General features: G+C 42.7%; 1 protein-coding gene across 9 annotated transcripts in view; it reads left to right on the plus strand.

The window, feature by feature from the left end:
* The window catches only part of LOC122816469 (myosin phosphatase Rho interacting protein), a 3,136,467-nt gene that overhangs the window by 443,493 nt on the left and 2,672,949 nt on the right, over window positions 1-20,025 (plus strand). The window lies entirely within an intron of this gene.

Below are 20,025 nucleotides of genomic sequence, written 5' to 3' on the forward strand. Positions count from 1 at the left end.
AACAGTTAAATTCAGGCTGATAGCCTTTAATGTACTCTCTATTTTCCTATTAATTTGATTTGTGCGTGTGTTTGTTTCCATATGCAGACATTTGCTTCATTTTCATCACATGGGAGGTTACTTAGTAGCAGATGTTAAATCATGATCCTCTCTGCCCTTGACAAAAGGTCAGGTTTTGTTTTTGTATGCAGTGCATTTAAACCTGTAGTGGTAATTTATTTTCTTAGAAATGTAAACAGTTGCTGCTTTCAACATTGCCTAGATGTCAAGCATTTTATTTATTTATTGACTGATAGATACCTTGGACTTGGAACTGTTGACCTTATACGCTTTTGAAATGAAAAATTCACAGGTGCCAGAATTGGTATATATGAAAAATAAGATTGTATTCCAGGTGATAGGTCCTTCCACGAAGGTGGTGCAAAATGTTTTGTCTTTTCGGCTTTTACTGGTTAGGGGTCGCCACAGCAGAACTCTGGTCCGCTAATGATTGGCAGTAGATTTTTATGGTGCTGAGGTGCCAGCCCGACACCCAACCTTCAACAAAGGCACGCCCATGCACGCATGTCTTTCGGAGGCCACTCTACCGCGGGGAGGACATGCAGACTCCATACTGAAGGCACTCCAGCCGAGAATCGAACAGGAAAACCTCTTGCTGTGAGGCAACAACGCTGCCGCTGTACCACCGCTGCTTGAAGGTGGAGCAAAATGTATACCACTGTATTTTGTTCTGGCCAGTCTACAGCCTCTGTAGTAAAAAAGTAACTGTGTACCTCATTTAGCTTATTGTAGCATTGCCATGTTTAACTTTTTTTGTTCTGTTATAAAGCATTGATTTTCTTTTTAAACTGTGCAGTAGTTTTCAATGCAGACAAAAGCAACTGTCTTCAGGTATGGCTTGCACATAAAGGTTATAAAAACTTTTAAATTAATTCAGTGTATCCATCCCACTTTGTTCTTGGGCAGGCTGTTACAGTCACAGATTTTTGTGAGTGGAAAAAACAGTACTGTATCAGAGAACCCTGTCCTGCATGGTCTTGTTTGAAGTGGTTTGTACTAGTACCTCCTTTAGTGTAAGGATAGATGGTTCTACATAGATTAAGAGCTTTACCTTCTTGAAGCCCACTGGCTGATTAAGATGCTTTAGTCTACATTTGTCACTGGGCCTTCTTTGTCTTTCCACCCTTCGCTCTAATAACAAAGCTTCTTCAGAAGGCCAGGAAGTGCATGGCCAAAGTTATCCACTTTGCTCCCTTTTGGCCCTGGCAGGTTTGGTTCCCCTTTCTATGTCCTCCTCTAATATATCTGTCTCTGATGTTGGACCATCGTCCAGACCTTCTACAGCATCCATCTGGTCAGCTTCACTAAGACCTGAAAATGCTGAAATTGATTGGGTGGTTTCTCCCGTTTTAATGGTGACCAAGCAAGTCAGGCTGTCGACCCCTTATTCAAATTTTATCCTCATCACAAAAAAGTACCAGAAACATTTAAAATACTATTTGGGCTTGCTACAGAGGTTTAGACCTTTTCTGGGCTCCTCTGTCTTCAATTTTAGTTTTTTTTTTTTGCAGAATTGTTTTACAAAGGATCCAATTTTTCAGTTGTGCAATTAGCCATTTCCAGTTTTCATGTGGGACAGAAGCCGGCTTTATTGCTTCCCTAAAGATTTCTAAAGTATTTTTAAATGGAACCCTTGGGGTATTGGTGTCATGTTACAGGCTTTGACAAAATCTCCTTTCAAGCCTGCTTCTGTTGTAGATGTAAAATTTCTTTCTTGGAAAATTCTGTTTTTGGTGGCAGTTGTATCCGCAAGGAATATCTGAGTTGCAAGCCTTAGGCAAATCACTATCTTTTTTTCATTAAGATACAGTATCTTTGAGAACAAATCCTCACTTCCTTCTGAAGCAGACCTTTAAATTATCAGTCTACCAAGGTGAATATACCTTACATGTGCTAGACGCTCATCATCAGCTCAGGTTTTATTTGCACAGGACAAAGCATATCAGAAACTCTGTTCAACTCTTTCTTGCCTTTTCAAAAGCTAAGTTGGATCAAGGAGTCTCTAAAGTAGCAATGTCCAGGTGTCTTTCTAACTATATTGCCTTTGTTATTGAAACAATGGGATTTTTTTCTTCCATGACAAATCAAAGGCTCATTCTACCAGTGTGGTGGCAACCTCCATTGCCTTTATGGGTAGGGTTCCCAGTGATGAGATTTGTGCTGCAGTTTACATGGTCTACTGTTTATAGCTTTGGGTCACAGTACAATTTGGATGTATAATCCAGCTCCCATACATCCTTTGGATCCACCATTCTCAGGAATATCCTGCCTGGAAACCACCTGGGTGTTGGCAACTTGGGAATCTGTCCCAATTGCTGAATCAGATGAAAAAGACACCATCGAGTAAGAAAATTATTTACTTACCATAACACTAGATCCATCTTGTCTTTTCATCTAGTTCAGCATCCTTCCCTCTGTCCCCATTCTAAATTTGTCATTCTCTGTGAAGAGTGGAGGAAGATGCACGCAGGTGGATTATATCTTATGTAGGAGGACAAGTTTGAAGGAGATTGGAGACTGTAAAGTGGTGACCGGGGAACATTTAGTTAAGCAGCATAGGATGGTGGTTTGTAAGATGACGTTGGTGATCAAGAAGAGGAGGAGGAGTGTGAGGGCAGCACCAAGGATCAAATGGTGGAAATTGAAAAAGGGTAAGTGTGAGGTGGAGTTCAAGGAAGAGTTAAGACCGGCACTGGGTGGCAGTGAAGAGTTACCAAATAGCTGGGTAACTACAGCAGAGCTAGTAAGGGAGACTGCTAGAAAGGTGCTTGGTATGACATCTGGACAGAGGAAGGACGACAAGGAGACGTGGTGGAATGAAGAAGTACAGGAGAGTATACAGAGAAAGAGGTTGGCAAAGACTAAGTGGGACTGTCAGAGATGAAGAAAGTAGATGAGTATAAGGAGATGAGGTGCATGGCAAAGAGAGAGGTGGCGAAGGCTAAGGATAAGGCATATGAAGAGTTGTATGAAAGGTTGGACACTAAGGAGCAATAAAAGGACCTGTACCGATTGGCTAGGCAGAGGGACCGAGCTAGGAAATGTGTGCAGCAGGTAAAGGTGATAAAGGATAATGAGGGAAGCATACTTACAAGCGAGGAGATTGTGTTGAGCAGATAGAAAGAGTACTTTGAGGGGTTGATGAATGAAGAGAATGAGAGGGAGAGAAGGTTGGATGATTGTCCTTGTGCCCTTTTGTCATGTCTAGGCTATCACTTAGTCTTCCAGTTGTGCAGACATTTTTCATATTCTTCTCAAACATTGCAAGGGTTATAGGGCCAGTATGTGGGGGACTCCCAGGACAAAGTATCTGTTCTGGACTGTGAGGCTCGATCACATTTCCCTAAGGGCAATTATATGTACTCTTGTCTCTTGCCAATACCCAGGATCCCTTTAAATTGTCAAGGACAGGTGGTAGGGACCCCACTATTTACAATCCCCTCTCTGGATTCTGTACTGTAATGTTCAATCAACCTGCAACAGGCATGATATCATTTCTGATTTATTGCCAAACAAACAGAACGAGTGACAGATGGAAAACGTAACAACTTTACTAACTTAAACAAACTGCCACTGAATGTCCGGACACCACAGGTGTTAAGTGCAAAGAAAATTTATTAAAAATTTGATTTAGCGCGTTCGTCCACAAAATGTAACATGGACTTTATCAGAACCAAATAAAATACTCTAACTGCCCTAAATTTAACCACTCAAGGGAAATTAGATCATACAGTAGTTACCCTAAAGATATATAACCTTTTCTTCTTTTGGCTTTTCCCAGTTAGAGGTCGCCACAGCAGATCACCTGTCCGCACATGATTGGCAGTGAAGTTTTATGGTGTCGAGTTGCCAGCCCGGCACCCAACCTTCCACAGAAGGCACACACAGGCACGCACTCACACCTAGGGCCAATTTAGTGTGTCCAGTCCACCTACCGCATGTCTTTGGGATGTGGGAGGAAACACACACGACCACAGGGAGGACATGCAGACTCCACACAGAAGGCACCCCTGCTGCGGATCGAACCAGAAGACCTCTTGCTGTGAGGTGGCAGCACCAACCGCTGCACGACCGCGGCCACCCTTTAAAGATATAATCTATAATAAAAAAAAAAATTCATTAAATGCAGCATGTTAAATGTTATTGAATGCTACAGAAAAAATCATATGTTAAATCAAACTTTGTTTCAAAAATAAATACGCCATGTGTAAAACTTTAAATATATATATATATATATATATATATATATATATATATATATATATCAATATCTCACAAATAGATATACATAGTGACTCAACACCCTATTTTAGCACCGTTAAGTCAAAATGCAAAACATAAAACTATCATCTTTATATGTATCCGCACACACACCCACACACACACACACACACATACACAGAGCAACTACATTTATAGGCATTTGTTATAAAAACATCTTCGTGCAAGCCTATAAGATCCTACAAAACATAATTAAACACCATTATCTAAGATATTGGACCTAGGATACTGCCTTGTACATGTTCGTGGCTCTATGTTTCTATAACAAGCATTCTTAAACTTTCTCGTTCAAACCAGGAGGATCCTGTGAGTTTAGTTTAAGCTGCCACAATTCCCTTGACTCGAGGACAATTTCCCATGAAATAGGGTTTGATGTAGCCTTCTCTAAAACTCCAAATCAAAAAAATGTACAACTCATGCACCCTATTTTATGTTTGTAGTTTTGTTTGTAGAGCGCATTGTTTGCATTCATTCTATGCATGGCATAGTTATATTCATAAATGCGCTTCTTGAGAGACCTTTTTGTCTTTCCGACACAAAATGCCTCACTGGGGAGGGGTCACGTATTGCAATATACACAGTATTCGTAAAGAGGCAGTTGTTAGACATCATCTAAACTAACCTTCATTTGCAGCTGCCCCAATGTAACAGTCTTTTGTCCCAAAATGAAGGGGCACTGGTTACACCACCCACATTTCACCATACCTGTCATGGACATAGATTTCTGTGGAATTTGGCTCCCAAAGACATTCTTTAGGTTTCTTCCTCTATTTTTTTTATAAACTAACACTGGACCATCGCCCACAGCCTCCAAGATACCCCTGTTGTTGTTAGACGGCCAATATTTGAAAATTATTTTTCTCACTTCTTTGTTGAGTAAAGTCTGAAGATGAACTTCTCCAAAACAGTTGCCTGACCTAAAGTAAGGCCAAATCTCTAGTGCCTTCAACCTGTGTTTTGAAGAAGTTTTTTTAGGGTAACCCCTGTCGAGGAACATTTCCACCAACCTCTGACATTCATTCACAAATACAATTTAATCCTTGATCATTCTAGAAATTCTGACGAATTGCCCTTTTACCAAAAACTTTTTTTGTGACAAGGGTTGGCTACTGTGGTAGTGCAAATAAATGGCACGCAGTAGAAACTTTGATTGGAGTGACCACTGTGCACATTAGTGTGCGTCTCCTTTGAACATGAATTAGTTGCAGGAGCAAGTTATCAGTTTCTCCTCTTCTACCACTCACCAGGCTGTGCAAGGACATTCCTACAAAAGTTCAGTGATTTCATAATCGACTTTAGTTTTGAGTAACCAGCCCATTGTGGTGCTGGGGGACTTAAGTAGCTGGGTTGATGACAAATCCAGTGTCTCTTGACCACAGCATCATTTGTATTTTGAGGGGCATTGGGTTTGCTCAGGTAGTTATCTCTGCAAAACATAAATTTGGGCATACAACAGACTGTCTTTCTGGTAGACTTGGTCTCCTCGAGCCTGGTGGTGGAGCCAGTCTCATAGTCAGATCACTTCATTGCTCACTTTGAGCTAGTTCTGTCTAATCTGACCCTCCTTCCCATCTTGAACTGACAGAAGTGTGTAATTTAGGTAAGATCACTGATATGTTCTCCAGTGCTTCTGTCAGTTTCAGTTGGACACTTGTGCTGACTTTGTTAGTACCCTTGCAGGGATGTATAATAGTGCCATCTGCCATGTCTTGGACTCCCTGGTGTCAAGTCATGTGTGTCTTGTCTGTATGAACAGATACAAACCTTGGTTTGATTTTTCTTATCATAGCATGTATAGAGCTGGCAGAGGTTGGAGTGTTGCTGGTGTCAGACTGGCCTTTGAAGTAATATGATCAGACTTTGGCATTACCAAGCTGAGATTTCCAGAAAAAAAAGTCCCTATCTTTTTAAGGAAACCCCCTCAGCGACTAATCAAGCAGTCGCACACTTCTGGGTGGCTGAGAGGCTCTACAGCCCAGCTTTGCTTGGCCGCCAGAAGAGTACTGTTCGTTGAATGCAAGTCGGCTACTGAGTTTTTTTGCTGATAAGATTGCCTCCATTAAATTTTCTGTTCTGTCATAGAGCATATCATTTTTATGATATGTTCTTAATTTCCAGATTTGGTTGAGTTCACAACCACTGTTAATAGTTTGCGACCAACGACTTACTGATTGAACCCTTGTCCATCTAGACTGGTTGTGGCAAGCCTTGATGTACTAGGTACAGTAATGTGTAAGATCATTGTATTATCTTTCAGGAAGGGGTTATTTCCTTCTGCCTCAAAGGAGCCTTTGGTTATCCAAACCGTAAACTAATACTCTAAATAACTTAAATACTACCCAGTCTCTATCATCATACATTTTTAGTTAAGATAATCGAGAAAGTTGGTTACAGGCAGCAGGGAACTCTGTGCTAGTGGACTCGTGGTTCTTTTTCAGTCGGGCTTTTGTACTCAAAACAGCATTATAACTGCTCTGATTAGAATAGTTAATGATCTCCTTATGGCCAGAGACAAGATGCACTAGACAGTGCTGGTCCTCCTGGATTTCTTCAGCTTTTTACACAGTGGATCATGGCATTCGTTTGACCCATCTACAGATGCTCTTCCTTAAATAAATGTTGCAGTATTCCTTCTTATAGAGATATGCTGTCAAGGGTAGCCAGACATCCAGCCAGCATACCAAAGCCTGAGCCTCTCCATGCACTGTATGTCAGACGTATGTCTGCAGCATAATGTACATGAGATGTGCGAGTGCAAAACCCTCAGAACTACTTTCCTGCCAGTCCAAACACAGCGTGTTGAATGTGGTCTGAAGAACTTTAATAAGTATAGTTCCTCGAGCCTAGGACAGTTAAGTCTCCCATTAAAGAGACTTCCTTTTTCTCTCAGCTTGTTTTATTGTAGGCACATATTCAGAAAGGAAAATGAGTATGGGAAGTGGATTTCCCTTAAGGACTGACATAAGTGCCTTTTTTCTGTAGGTGTGTAGCATGACCATAAGCAGTGTTCTGTTTGCCAGGCCTTCATTCCTAAGATCCTGCACAGCCATTTTTCCTCTCTCCATCTAGCTAGAAAACCAGCACCTCAAACTCCTTGTTCACAGAACCATGACTTTAGAACCTTCCTGCCTGGATGTCCAGATGCCTCTGTCTTGTTGGATGAAGTGATAGCGGAACATTTGGTTTGGACTCTTGTCTCCTCTGTTGCCACTCTGTTGGAGGCCAATATGGGCCTTGCAACTTGCACTTCCTCTGAAACTCGGCCATCATCAGTTGTGAATGGAAAGGGGAACTAGGACTAGTAATTTCTGAAGGGTCTAGGGGGATTCCACAAATTTTAATGAGCGAAGAAATATCAAATTCCCTTATAGAGGTACGTCTGTGTTCAGGATCTCCGAGGTTTGTCAGGGCAGATGTCCCTGTTAAAAGGAAATGGAAGATGGGGCATGTTGTTGCTGTTGCTAAGTACCCCCAAAAGGAGTGGCAAGATTTCACCAAAGGTTTTTTAAAGCCCCAAAGGATTCCTTTTACTCCCACTTCCTGAAAAGAACTAGGGAAACTACTGATGATTATGATTTAGATTCTGGGGAGGAGTTTATTCTTCTCAGATTCGCTCACCTCTTGCTTTGGACTCTGAGGAGGATACTCCTTTCACTGGAGAATCAAGGGAAAAACTTTCCTTTGGGAGTACTATTCTTAAAATGATGGACCATTTTAAGTGGGAAAGCTCTCAAATGTCTGAGGTTCAGAAGAGATGCAGGTATCTCCATATGGATTCCTCTAGAGCTTCTGCAGTGGCTCCTGTTCTTGAGGCTGTATTAGATAACTTCACATCTGTTTCTCAAGCCTCTGAGTCTCAGCCATCTCCTAAAAAGTTGGGTAGATACTGTAAAGTCCATGAGGCTCAGACGTTTCTGTATGGGAATCCCTCAGCAGACCCCTTTGCTGCTTCCCTCTCAAGTAATAGTCCACTAAGCTGCTTGCTTCTTTGAAACTGTTGCCCTCTGACAAGAATAGTAGAGCCATGGACAGATATGGCAAGAAGGTTTACAATTCTGCTACCTTGTCTTTTAGCGCCATCTATTTCAGATGCAGATAGCCAGATATGTGCTTTTCCTGCTTTCCAAACTGTGAAATGTTTTAGCTGACATGCCTGAGTTTGTTAATAAAATGTCAGGTTTTTAAGTTGTGCTTAGTAAGTAGCTAGATATTCAATTAAGTGTTGCTGTGATGCTGTTGATATTTCATCTAGAGTGTCTGCGTCTGGATCAGTCATTAGAAGGTTTTCCTGGCTTAGGCTTCAATCCATCCCAGAGGATGTAAAGGCAAAACTTTCAGATTCTACTCTGGGTACCCAAAATCTGTTTGGCTTTGCTATCGCAGATCCATTTAAAGGTTTGCAAGAGAAGGGGAAGATCATGCAAGACCTTAGAGATTTTTCTTTCACCTGTCCCTAAATATCAAAGGAACTATCCTCATAAAGCAAGCCCTTTTGGGCATAAACATCCAAAACAACTTTTAAAGGGTAAAAGACCATCTAAAAAGTTTTTTTTTTTACTGAAAAATCAAGCCATGACTTTTGGGGACAAGTCTTCCTTTCAAGACAAGCCTGTTTCCATTTGACAGTCCTGTTCAACTCTGCCAGATTCCTCTTTCTCAACGGTTGTCTGACTTTCCTCTTTGACAAAAGATCACAACAGATAAATGGGTTCTGTTCATTGTTCACATCTGCCACATGGTGTGGAAGTTCTTCCTCCCTTTTCCGGCATTCCACAGCCTCCTCCTTGCCAGCTTTACTTCAGGATTTATTAGCTCAAAAGGAAGCCAGTGCCTCCTTTTTGGTTCCAAGGAAGGAGAGTTCCTGGAGCTCCATTCTAGACTTTTTCTCAGAAAAACTTTTCTGAAAGTTCCCTATTTCAAAATGTTGACTCTCTTGTCTTTCTTCCCTGTGCTTATGCCTCAGGCCTTTGATTTATTTGGATCTGAAGGTTGTTCTTCTCCGTTCTTATTTATCCTTCAGGAAATTTTTATGGTTCTCTTTATTTTCCATACATACATTATCAAATGTCCTTCTAGTTCCATGTTGCAGTATTCTTAATGTGGGGTTCTCCGCCTCAGGCGACCCGAATGTCGGCTCCTATACAAAAACTTAAGCCTGGGTGCTGTTGGACGTCACCCGCAGGGCCATAAACCAGGTGCCTTAAATATGACATCTGCACATACAGACCTCAGAAGTTTTCTGCCGCAGTCAAACATCAGATAGATCACATCACTCCTCTACTATCAAGATGTCTAAAGCTAAGTACCCCCGTTGGGGAATTCTTAAAATTTATTATCACTTGAGCTTGGCATGCTTGTTTGTTCTTAACCGATGTCTGCTAAGCAGGGTAAATGCTGACGCAGATGTCAAATTCCATGTCAGGACACCCATGACCGTTGCGTATTCTGTTTAGGCTGTGAACACCCCCATACCTCCTGTGCCATTTGCCAATCCTTCGTCCCTAAAACACTTAGAAGGCACCTAGCCACCCTTAATCTATAATTGGAAAAATCAGAGACTTAAAAAGTTAATTCTTAGGATGGATCCTGAATTGGCCATCCAGGTAAAACCACCATGAAAAAAGGCCAAGCGTTCATGACCTACTACCTCTGCCGCTCTGTTGGATGCCCCACCAACCGCCGATATAGGGGTTGGGAGACATCTGCTAGAGCCATCTACTTCATCTGTGCCCTTTGAGGAAGCTGCTTCTGAAGTACCTGCCAGCACGTCCACAGAGGTTACTCAGACGTCTGTTTCTACCGAAGTCTAGGGGGAAACCAGGCTCCACTGGACGCCCATATGGGATACAGGAATCCAAATACTCTTCCTTAGCTGAAGCCCCTGAAACTAGGCCTTCTCCCAAGACTACTCCTTTGAAAAAAAAGTAAAAGAGCAAACATCTTTCTCCCTCTTCAGGAGGACTACCTGACTGGCAATCTTTTACGCAGTCTTTGATGCAGGCCTTCATGGCCCTTAGGCCCTCTGTCTTCTCACCCTCCACTATCCCAGTGCTTAGCCCAAGACCTGCCACAGCTACGTCTGTCCCCCTCCCACTTCACAGGAGGAAGAAGAGGAAGTTTTTTCCTCCTCATTAGATGAGTTTATTTCGTACTCATCATAAATAGCTTCTCCCCTGGAATACTATTCCCCAGATGAAGAATTCATAAAACAGGACTCTCCTCCAGAAGACATCACTTTTGGAGACACCATTACTAAAATGAAAGAATATTTCAAATGGAATACTTCCCAAATGACTGAAATTCAAAGAAGATATTTTGAGCTGCTGCAAGTTGAATCTCCTTCATCTGCCACCCCCCCCAGTTATACCTCCATACCTAGATGCATTTGCATCAACATCTAAATGTCCTGACTCTCAGCCACCTGCTCCTAAGAGACCTGTTTGTTTCTATAAGGGGCTTGATGACCACACATTTCATGTGAAGCCCCCCCCCCCCCCCCCGGCAGACCCTGCAATGATAGCTGTGGCCCCCCGACAAGTAGTCAAGACTGATCCCATCCTCGTCCCTTCTATCTACTGACAAGGATAGCAAGAATATGGACAGGCCGGGTAAGAAGGTTTATACCTCTTCCACCCTAGCCTTCAAAGCCATTAACTACCAAACCCATATGATTTAGTATACCTTGGACTTGGTATACCAGGCATCTATAGTTCTGTCCTCCCTGCCTGACTCTCCCAACAAGACAGAAGTAGCATCAACATTAACCTTGGCATCCCAGGTAGCTAGGCACTCGATTATTTTTTATTTATTTGACATTTGTTAACTGGGTTTGTCCAACTGGGCCAGAGACACATTTTCAGTGGAGACCCGAGGAGAAAAGCTCCAGTTAACAGACATTATACTATAAACAAAAATTTGGTTTACAAAAGATACAAATTGCAATTTGCAAATACAAAATCATAGTGCTTAGACAAGAAAAATAAGGTAAAACAGATCAGTAGAAGTAGTAACCCCCCCCTTTTTTGTTATGGTATTAATAACAGTTTTGAAGTAGTGTAGTACTGTGTGTATTAAGTAGTAGTATTTTAGGAACAGTACAAATTATGAGGTGTGAGAGATGAGAATGCATGTATGGGGTTGAAGGGGTATCAGGAGGTAGATTTAGATGCTAAGGCAAATATGAGGGGAACGATTGTAGAAAATTGTAGAAGAATTGGATAAAGAATAGTAGTGGAGTTACTATCATTGCAGTTATGATGAGGCAGAGGCCAATGCTAGATCTGATGCATCTGCGCTTCGCAGATATTCATGACTTCGGCTACAACCATTGCCTGAAGATTTTAAAGCTAAAATTCTAGATGCCTCACTAGACCACAACCTCCTGTTTGGAAAAGTCTGCTGAACTGTTTGAAAACCTTCAGGAGAAGAGCAAGGAGCTGCAAGACATTAAGCACCTTCTGGTATTTCCTGTACCAAAATACTACAGAAATTATCCAGCTAAGACCTCCTATGTCCAGAGAACCCCCTCCACTGCTACTCCTTCCAGGCATAGAAAAGAAACCAGGAGACAAACCTCTTCCAGGCCCGTCTCTTCTCAGCCTACCCACAGACAGCCCTTTCAAGACAGAGATGGTTCCAACACTGTATGACTGCCTTCCCCATCTCCCCCACTGCGTGCCCTTTTGGAGAACAATCACCTCAGATTGCTGGGTTCTGGCAGTAGTAGAAAAGAGATATTTCCTGTCTTGGAAAGAAAGGCCCACACAACAGGGCATTCCATTCCCCCCAAAAAACCAACTACTCCTTATTCCTCACTTTGTACAGGATCTACTGGACCATGGAACCATAGAAACTGTCCCCACAGGACAAGAAGGAAAAGATTTCTACTCCAGGCTATTCCTAGTACCAAAAAAGGACGGACCATGGAGGCCAATCCTGGATTTCTTTTGTAAACCTCTTCCTAAAAGTCCCTTCCTTCAGAATGCTATCCCTTTAGACCCTCCTTTCCTCCTTCCACTACTGCCACCCCAAGCATTCATGGCCACTCTAGAACTGAAGGAGGCCTACTTCCACATCCCCTATACAGCTCACTCACAGAAAATACTTATGTTTTGCTGGGATCTGTTCTCACTTTCAGTTTGCAGCCTTGCCCTTTGGTTTATCCACTGCACTCAGGGTCTTCACCAAATGCCTAGCTCCCGCCATAGGCTACTGCAGGACCAAGGGCATTCAAATCTACCCCTGCTTAAATGATGTTCTCATTCATTCCTGGAGGCAGCCACCTGGTCCACTATACACACGTTTACCAGACACTACGGATTGGATCATATCTCCAGAGCAGGTTTCGCTAGGTCAATCCTGCAGGGATTTCTAGAATCGGCTACCTCTACCTCCACCCTTTCTTCTTCTTAAGCTGTGGTACTCTCCCACAGTAAGAATACTGCAACATGGGAGTAGAAGGACATAGAATAGTTGTGTAAAATCTTACCATAACCATAGATGTCCTTCTCTTCCATGTTGCTGTATTCCTTCCCTCACACCTTTTCAACTGCATTCCCTTTCACCTGTCTGAGAGAGACCCTGAGGCACCACATAGACTTTGATCCCACTGGGCAGTCCATGGCATTTCGGAGGTCTGGAGGACACCAATTGGCTCTACCTACTTTACCATCTGACTGGGCAGTTGGTTTTGAGGTTTGTGCATGCAGATGTCACATTTTAAGGCACTTGGTTTATGGCTCTGCATGTGACCTCCCACGCACCAACAGCAACCAGGCTTAAGCTGTTGTGTTGCAGCTGAAGTTCAGGTCGCCTGAGGTGGAGAATCCCACAGTAAGAATACTGCAACATGGAAGAGAAGGACATCTATGGTTATGGTAAGATTGTACACAACTTTTCTTTATCTGCTTTGCCATTTGGTCTTTCTACAGCCCCAAGGGTATTTTCCAAATGTCTAGCCCCGATCATAACTTTTGCAAGCTTAATGGGATTCAGATTTTTCCATTCCTGGATGACCTCATTGTAGCTCATTCTCAGCAGGCTCTTCAGCATAACTTAAAATTCAGAATAATGCTTTTTCACAGTGAAGGCTTCACTTTAAATCTAAAGAAGTCAGATGTGATGCCTTCACAGGACCAGGTTTTGTTGGGTTGCAGGATTCAAACTCTTACTATAAAAGCTTTTCTTCCTCCTCCCAAGGTCCTTTCTTTAGTGGCTTTCTTACAGTCCCTATTTCCTTTGCAAGCAACATCAAAAAGAGAGTTTCTAAGAGCACTAGGTTTCATGGCATCCACTATACCAGTGGATGTCCTTCCATGTTAGTGTTGCAGTATCCAGCCAGTATATCAAAGCCTTTAGGTTGCTTTAAGGTATGCTGTAAGTCAGACATGTACTTGCATAGCTTAGGGCATAAAGGTGACTTTGGGACGTGATATCCTCAGAACTTTGCCTCCAGTTGACACACCATCATTTGATTGTCTGAACGATTTCCATTGCTGGTTCACCTAGCTGTTAGAGAAAAATGCCCTGTTAGGGTTCTTTTTAACTTACCTACCTCTGTTTTATACCCATTACATTTATATAGTGACACGTATGAAGAGATATCAGTCAACCAACTCAACATTTGCCTATAGGAATATTGACATCACCAAGTTCAGGAGGAAAGTGCTCAGATAAACCAATAAACCAAAAGGAGCACTCGACAGCCATTTCCACAGTATAAAATATAGGTGTTTAATCCAAAACCACTGTAAAATCCAGCTGGGTATTAGGTCACAATAAAATATTAACGCTGACAGACAACCAGTACGATATTCATCGTGTTTCACTGCTGCAGTCATTACACTTGGGTTATCCTGCCGTCAGGTGGTCCCACAGTTGGCCAGAGTTCCAAAGTCTTGGTCCGGTGTCGGTTGCTGTCGCTTCTTCCCTGACGTCAGTGCGCCAGGGCTATATAAAATGCAGCCGATGCCATTTTCTTCAGTCTTTCTTGCGGCGCGGTGCCCGAAGCAAAAGCAGTTCGCAAGTGCCGGTCGGCCGACTTCTGAGATTTTCAATTCAAATTTCAGAACCGAAGTCTTCAATAAAGTTAATAATTGTATTTCTTGTGGGAAGCAAATACCTCATAAGGATTTTCATTCTTACTGTATTTCATGCCTAGGCCCAGACCACGACATCACTAGTTGTCGGTTTTGTGCTAGATTTAACAAGCGCGCTATTAAACTTCGGTTTGACTTTGCTCGCCATTACTTTGGCCGAAGGCTTAATTATACCATGCTGTTAGAAAAACCGACGACTGGAATACACAAAAAATGCAAAAACAAGGATAATGACAGGCATCCGAGGCCCAAAACTGACGATGAAGCCTCTTCTAGGCCAGTCGCCGATTCTCAGTGAGGCGCTTTCGCAACCCCTGACACCCGCTACCTCAGAGCCACAGGCTGCCTCTGACTCCCACGTGGAGATGTCTAGGCCTCTGGAAACTCAGGGTGTTGGGCCTACGGAAACTTAACCCCTCAGATGAGTCCGGAGCCGCTGAGCAGGCATCGGCTTCTGAGGGTGTTTTCAGACCTTCACAGCTTACCATCAAAACTACAGCCAAGTCTAAAACTCCATTACAGACAAAGAAGCAAGTACAGCATTCATCTGGACAGGCCTCCATGCCTAAAAAACAGATGCTCAAAATGGCCGAAGACTTAATTACTCTGATCAGGGGTTCCCACCCCCCCCTCCTGATAAAAGGCCTAGGCAGGATACAGGCTATGATTCTTCTGACCAGGTTTCCATTTCTTCTGCTTCCTCTTCAGACCAGGGATACTCTTTACCCCCCTATGAGGACTCTGATGCTGAAGAATCAATTCCTTCAGCCTCTCCTCCTGAGGATTACTCTTTTGGGGAAACTTTACATACCATGAGGAAGCATTTCCATTGGGAGGGCCAGGATTACTCAGAATCCAAGAAAAGGCTCAGAGACTTTATTTTATTGCCTCAGCACAGGCCCCTTGATATTCCGCCAGTGTTAGATATTGTGGATGATGTGTTCTCTGAATCAAGTTTAAATCTTGATTCTTTGCCCCCTGCTCCAGTCAAGCCAGACAGGTACTACAGAATCCCTGACTCTCACAAATTTCTTTATAAAAACCCTGTTGCTGACCCAGAAACTATTTCCCATGGTCCCAAAGGGGGTAAAGGATTCCACAGCTAAAAATCCAGTTCCCTCTGTCAGGGATTCTAGAGCATTAGACAGATGGGGGAAGAAAGTTTACACTTCTGCAACTTTAGCAGTGAGAGCTTTAAATTACCAGTTTCACATGCTTAAATACCAACAATATTTAATGTCTCTGTTAAAACAGAAAATGCTTACAAGTTCAGAATATCCTGACTATAAGGAAATGCAGGATTTATTGTATCCAACTGAACAAGTGGGAAAACATGCTCTGCAATGTGGTTTTGATTCATTAGAGGCTTCTTGTAGAGCAGCAGTTACAGGATCTGTGATTCGAAGGCATGCTTGGTTAAAAGAACAAGGTTTACCTGATCATGTTAAGGCAAAATTTTTGGATGCTCCTTTACAGCAGGATATTTGATTTGGTGTTAAGGCAGAAGAGGTATTAAAGAAAATGGAGGATAAGGCAAAATCTATGCAAACAGTGAAGGATTTCTTACAGGTACAGCCACCTCGATTTAGCAGAAATTGGCCTTTAATGAATTGGTTCTTTCCAGTGTCAGACAGACCACAAAGAGGAAGATACAGATGCCCAAGAGGCAGATCTCCGCCCCAAAGGCTCTTACAGATCACGACAGTGGGGTGCCTTCAACCCCAAAAGGAGGGGAAGACAAGTCACAACCTTATAGGAAACAGTCCCAATGACTTCTCCCTTCAAATGCCAAGCACTTACCTTTTGGCAGCTCCCTTAGGGGGAAAACTAGCACATTTTTCACAAAATTGGCATATAATCACCCAAGACAAATGGGTTCTGAATATTGTGTCTCAAGGTTACAGGTTCCAATTTCACACTCTACCAAGGCTAAAAGGAATACCAGACCTGCCACAAAATCAATGGGCAGAGGCACAAAAACAAATTTACAGCCCTCATGGACATGAGAGCGAGCTATTCAAAAAGTGCCACAACAGGAACAAGGACAAGGATTTTACTCGAGACTTTTCCTGGTCCCCAGAAAGGACAAAGCCTGGAGACCCATACTGGACCTTTCTACTCTAAATACTTACCTGGATGTTCCGAAATTCAAAATGTTGACACTACAGCAGCTTCTTCCCATGCTGGGCAAGAAGGCTTGGCTTGTTACTTTGGACCTCAAAGAGGCATAACTGCATGTCCCTATCAGACAAAATTGTAGAAGACACCTCAGATTCATAGCTGGTTCAATGCATTACCAATTCTCTGCACTGCCCTTTGGCTTATCTACTGCGCCCAGGGTCTTCACAAAGTGCCTGGCACCAGTAGTTGCATTTTGCAGACAAAAAGGAATTAAAATATATCCCTACTTGGACGACTGCCTTATTCAAGCAGAGAGCAAGGACATTCTTCTAAAGCATCTGGCGTTTGTAAAAAGGTTGCTAATTTGCCTGGGGTACACAGTAAACGAAAAGAAGTCAAAACTAGTGTCCTCACAAGAGATAATATTCCTGGGTGCCAGCTTAAATACAACGGCCCAGATGGCTTATCTCACGCCAGACAAGCAAGTACAACTGACTCAGTACTTTCAATTGATGGCAACAAAAACCCAACTCCCTGCAAGAAAAATTCTGCAGGCCTTGGGATTCATGGCATCCTGCATACTACTAATACCATATGCCAGACTGCATATGAGGAAATTAACAATGGTACCTAAAAAGTGTTTGGACTCAACATTGTCACAGTTTGGAAGCAGTAATACCACTAATTCCCTGCCTACAACAGGAGTTTCGATGGTGGGCACAGGTATGTCACCTCAACAAGGGACAGCCATTCACTCTACCCACAGCCAGGCAGACACTAACAACAAATGCTTCGGATTACGCCTGGGGAGCACACATGGCAGGAAAATGTATTCAGGGCATGTGGGCCACAGACCAAATGCATTTTCACATCAGTCAAAAAGAGATGCTAGCTGTACAAAATGCCCTAACAGCTTTCAAGGACCTTCTGCATCCAGGGCAACTATTAAAGACCGACAACACCACAGTTATGTGGTACATAAGCAAGGGGGCACTCATTCTTATCCCCTATGCAGACAAGCCATGACCTTGTGGAACACCACTCTAACCTGTCAAGTTCATCTGCAAGCACAATTCCTGCCAGGAAAGAAAAATACTCTGGCAGACGACTTAAGCAGAAACATTATGGATCCTCACGAGTGGAAATTAAATCCACAAGTATTCAGCATGATAACAAAAATGGGGGAGCCCCCAGACATTGATCTTTTTGCCTCCCCAATGAATTGTCAACTACAGAAATTCTGCACAAGGAATTACCACACACAAGCATGGAAAGTGGATGCTGTCTCGTTCAGCTGGAAAAGCCTAAAAGTTTATGCCTTCCCACGACTGCCTCTCCTTTCAAGGGTACTCCTAAAAGCCAGACAGGAAAAGCCAAAAATGATCCTGATTGCCCCAGACTGGCCACGCCAGCACTGGTACCCATTCAAAGAACTTAGCTCAAGGCCCACCATGGATTTTACCTCAAACTCCGCATCTTCTGACTCAACAAAACAGTCAGATCCTGCACAGTCAGCTCAAAATCTTAAACCTGGCTGCATGGCAGATTTCTTAGTCACGCAGACAAAACCTCTCTCTAAAGCTGTTATGGATGTCATTTTGGAGGCCAGGAGGCCTAGCACCAAGAAATCTTATTCAGAAAAGTGGAAGAGATTCTGTGTCTGGAACCAGGCTCAAAGCTTTGACCCTCTTGTCCCAAATATTCCTCAGGTATTACAATACTTAACTGAGATGCTGGACAAAGGCCTATCCTTTTCAACCATTGAGATCCATGCCTCTGCTATCTCGGCTCATTACAACACAGATCCTCCTATTTTCTCTCATCCATTGCTAAAACAGTACCTCAGAGGGGCTAAAAACATAAGACCACCCCGGAGAGCACCAACACCAACTTGGGACCTCAATTTTGTCTTGGAAAAACTAACTTTACCTCCTTTTGAGCCAGCCAATTCAGCAGAATTAAAATGTGTCATGGAAAACTGCTCTGCTTCTGGCAATAACCTCAGCACGAGGAGTCTCAGAGTTACAGGCAGTAATGGCAGTGGAGCCTTTCATCATTTTTCACCAAGACAGGGTTTCTTTAAGAACAAACCCTTCATTTATGCCAAAGGTGGTATCCAGTGCGGCTCTTAACCAAACTATTCACTTGCCAACTTTTTATCCAAATCCCCAGAATAAAGGGGAGAGACTTCTGCATTCATTGGACATACACAGACAGTTACGTTTCTACTTGGACCAAACAAAAGCTTTCAGAAAAACTGTGCAATTGTTTGTAGCATATGCTGCAGGATCACAGGGAAAGGCTATTTCAAAGCAGACCATTTCAAAGTGGATAGGACACTATATCCGTTTCTGCTACACACAGCATGGGAAAACTGTACCTAGTAACATTAGGCCACATTCTGCCAGGGCAACAGCCACTTCAACTGCCTACCTTAGAGGAGTACCTACCAAAGATATCTTGGAAGCTGCAACTTGGAGTTCAGTGCACACATTTACCAAGCATTACCACTTGCCTCTTTATTCTAGATCCAGAGCTGGCTTTGCCACTGCAGTGCTGCAGGGCCTCATAGCCACCCCAAATCCTCTATAGAACCAGCCACCCTACCTCAGCTTTGGGATTCAACCCAAGTGTAATGACTGCAGGAGTGAAACACGATGAACCTAGTGCAGTTTTGTACCTACCGTAAATGTAGATGTTCGAGTGTATTCACTGATGCAGTCCAGGTTACCCTCACTCCATCCCCTCTTTCTTAGCTGGGACTTATCTATACCTTTCAACCCTATACTACCTATGTGGTGTATTTGCTGGTAACTGAAGGTGTTGGTTTTACCTTTATTGTAAGTTTTATTAGCAATATGTATTGCCTACCTATTTGGGGGCACCTGACATCTGGGGCAAGAAAAACTGAAGAAATTGGCGTCGGCTGCATCTTGTATACCCCTGGCACACTGACGTCAGGAAAGAAGCGACAGCTACCGACGCCGGACCAAGACTTTGGAACTCTGGCCGACTGCAGGACCACCTGACGGCAGGATAATTCAAGTGTAATGACTGCAGCGGTGAATACACTCAAACATCTGCATTTATGGTAGGTACAAAACTGTACTTTTTCATTTACACACTTCATCAGATACAGCCATTTTGTTCAATTAATTCATTAAATACTTGGTTCAAACTAGCTGGACCAATAAAATGTTAAAAACAATTAAATACAATAAATTAAAAATTTGAGGATGAGAATTTAAAGGTACATTGCATAAATAAGTAAATACCATAAATTATGCTTAAAATGCTCAATGAAACTTTTGTAGGTGTCACCATAAATAAAATTCATATAATAAAACCTATCCAAGTATGAGCCATCACAATAAATACTTAAAAGTAAAAGATACAAAAATGTTACAGTAAAATATAAGTAATATTGACATCACACTAAATGATCTTTTACTGGATAATCAGATTA

Source organism: Protopterus annectens, chromosome 12.part0, assembly GCF_019279795.1.
Source record: "Protopterus annectens isolate FY-2018-M chromosome 12.part0, PAN1.0, whole genome shotgun sequence".
NCBI classification, from domain to species: Eukaryota; Metazoa; Chordata; order Ceratodontiformes; family Protopteridae; genus Protopterus; species Protopterus annectens.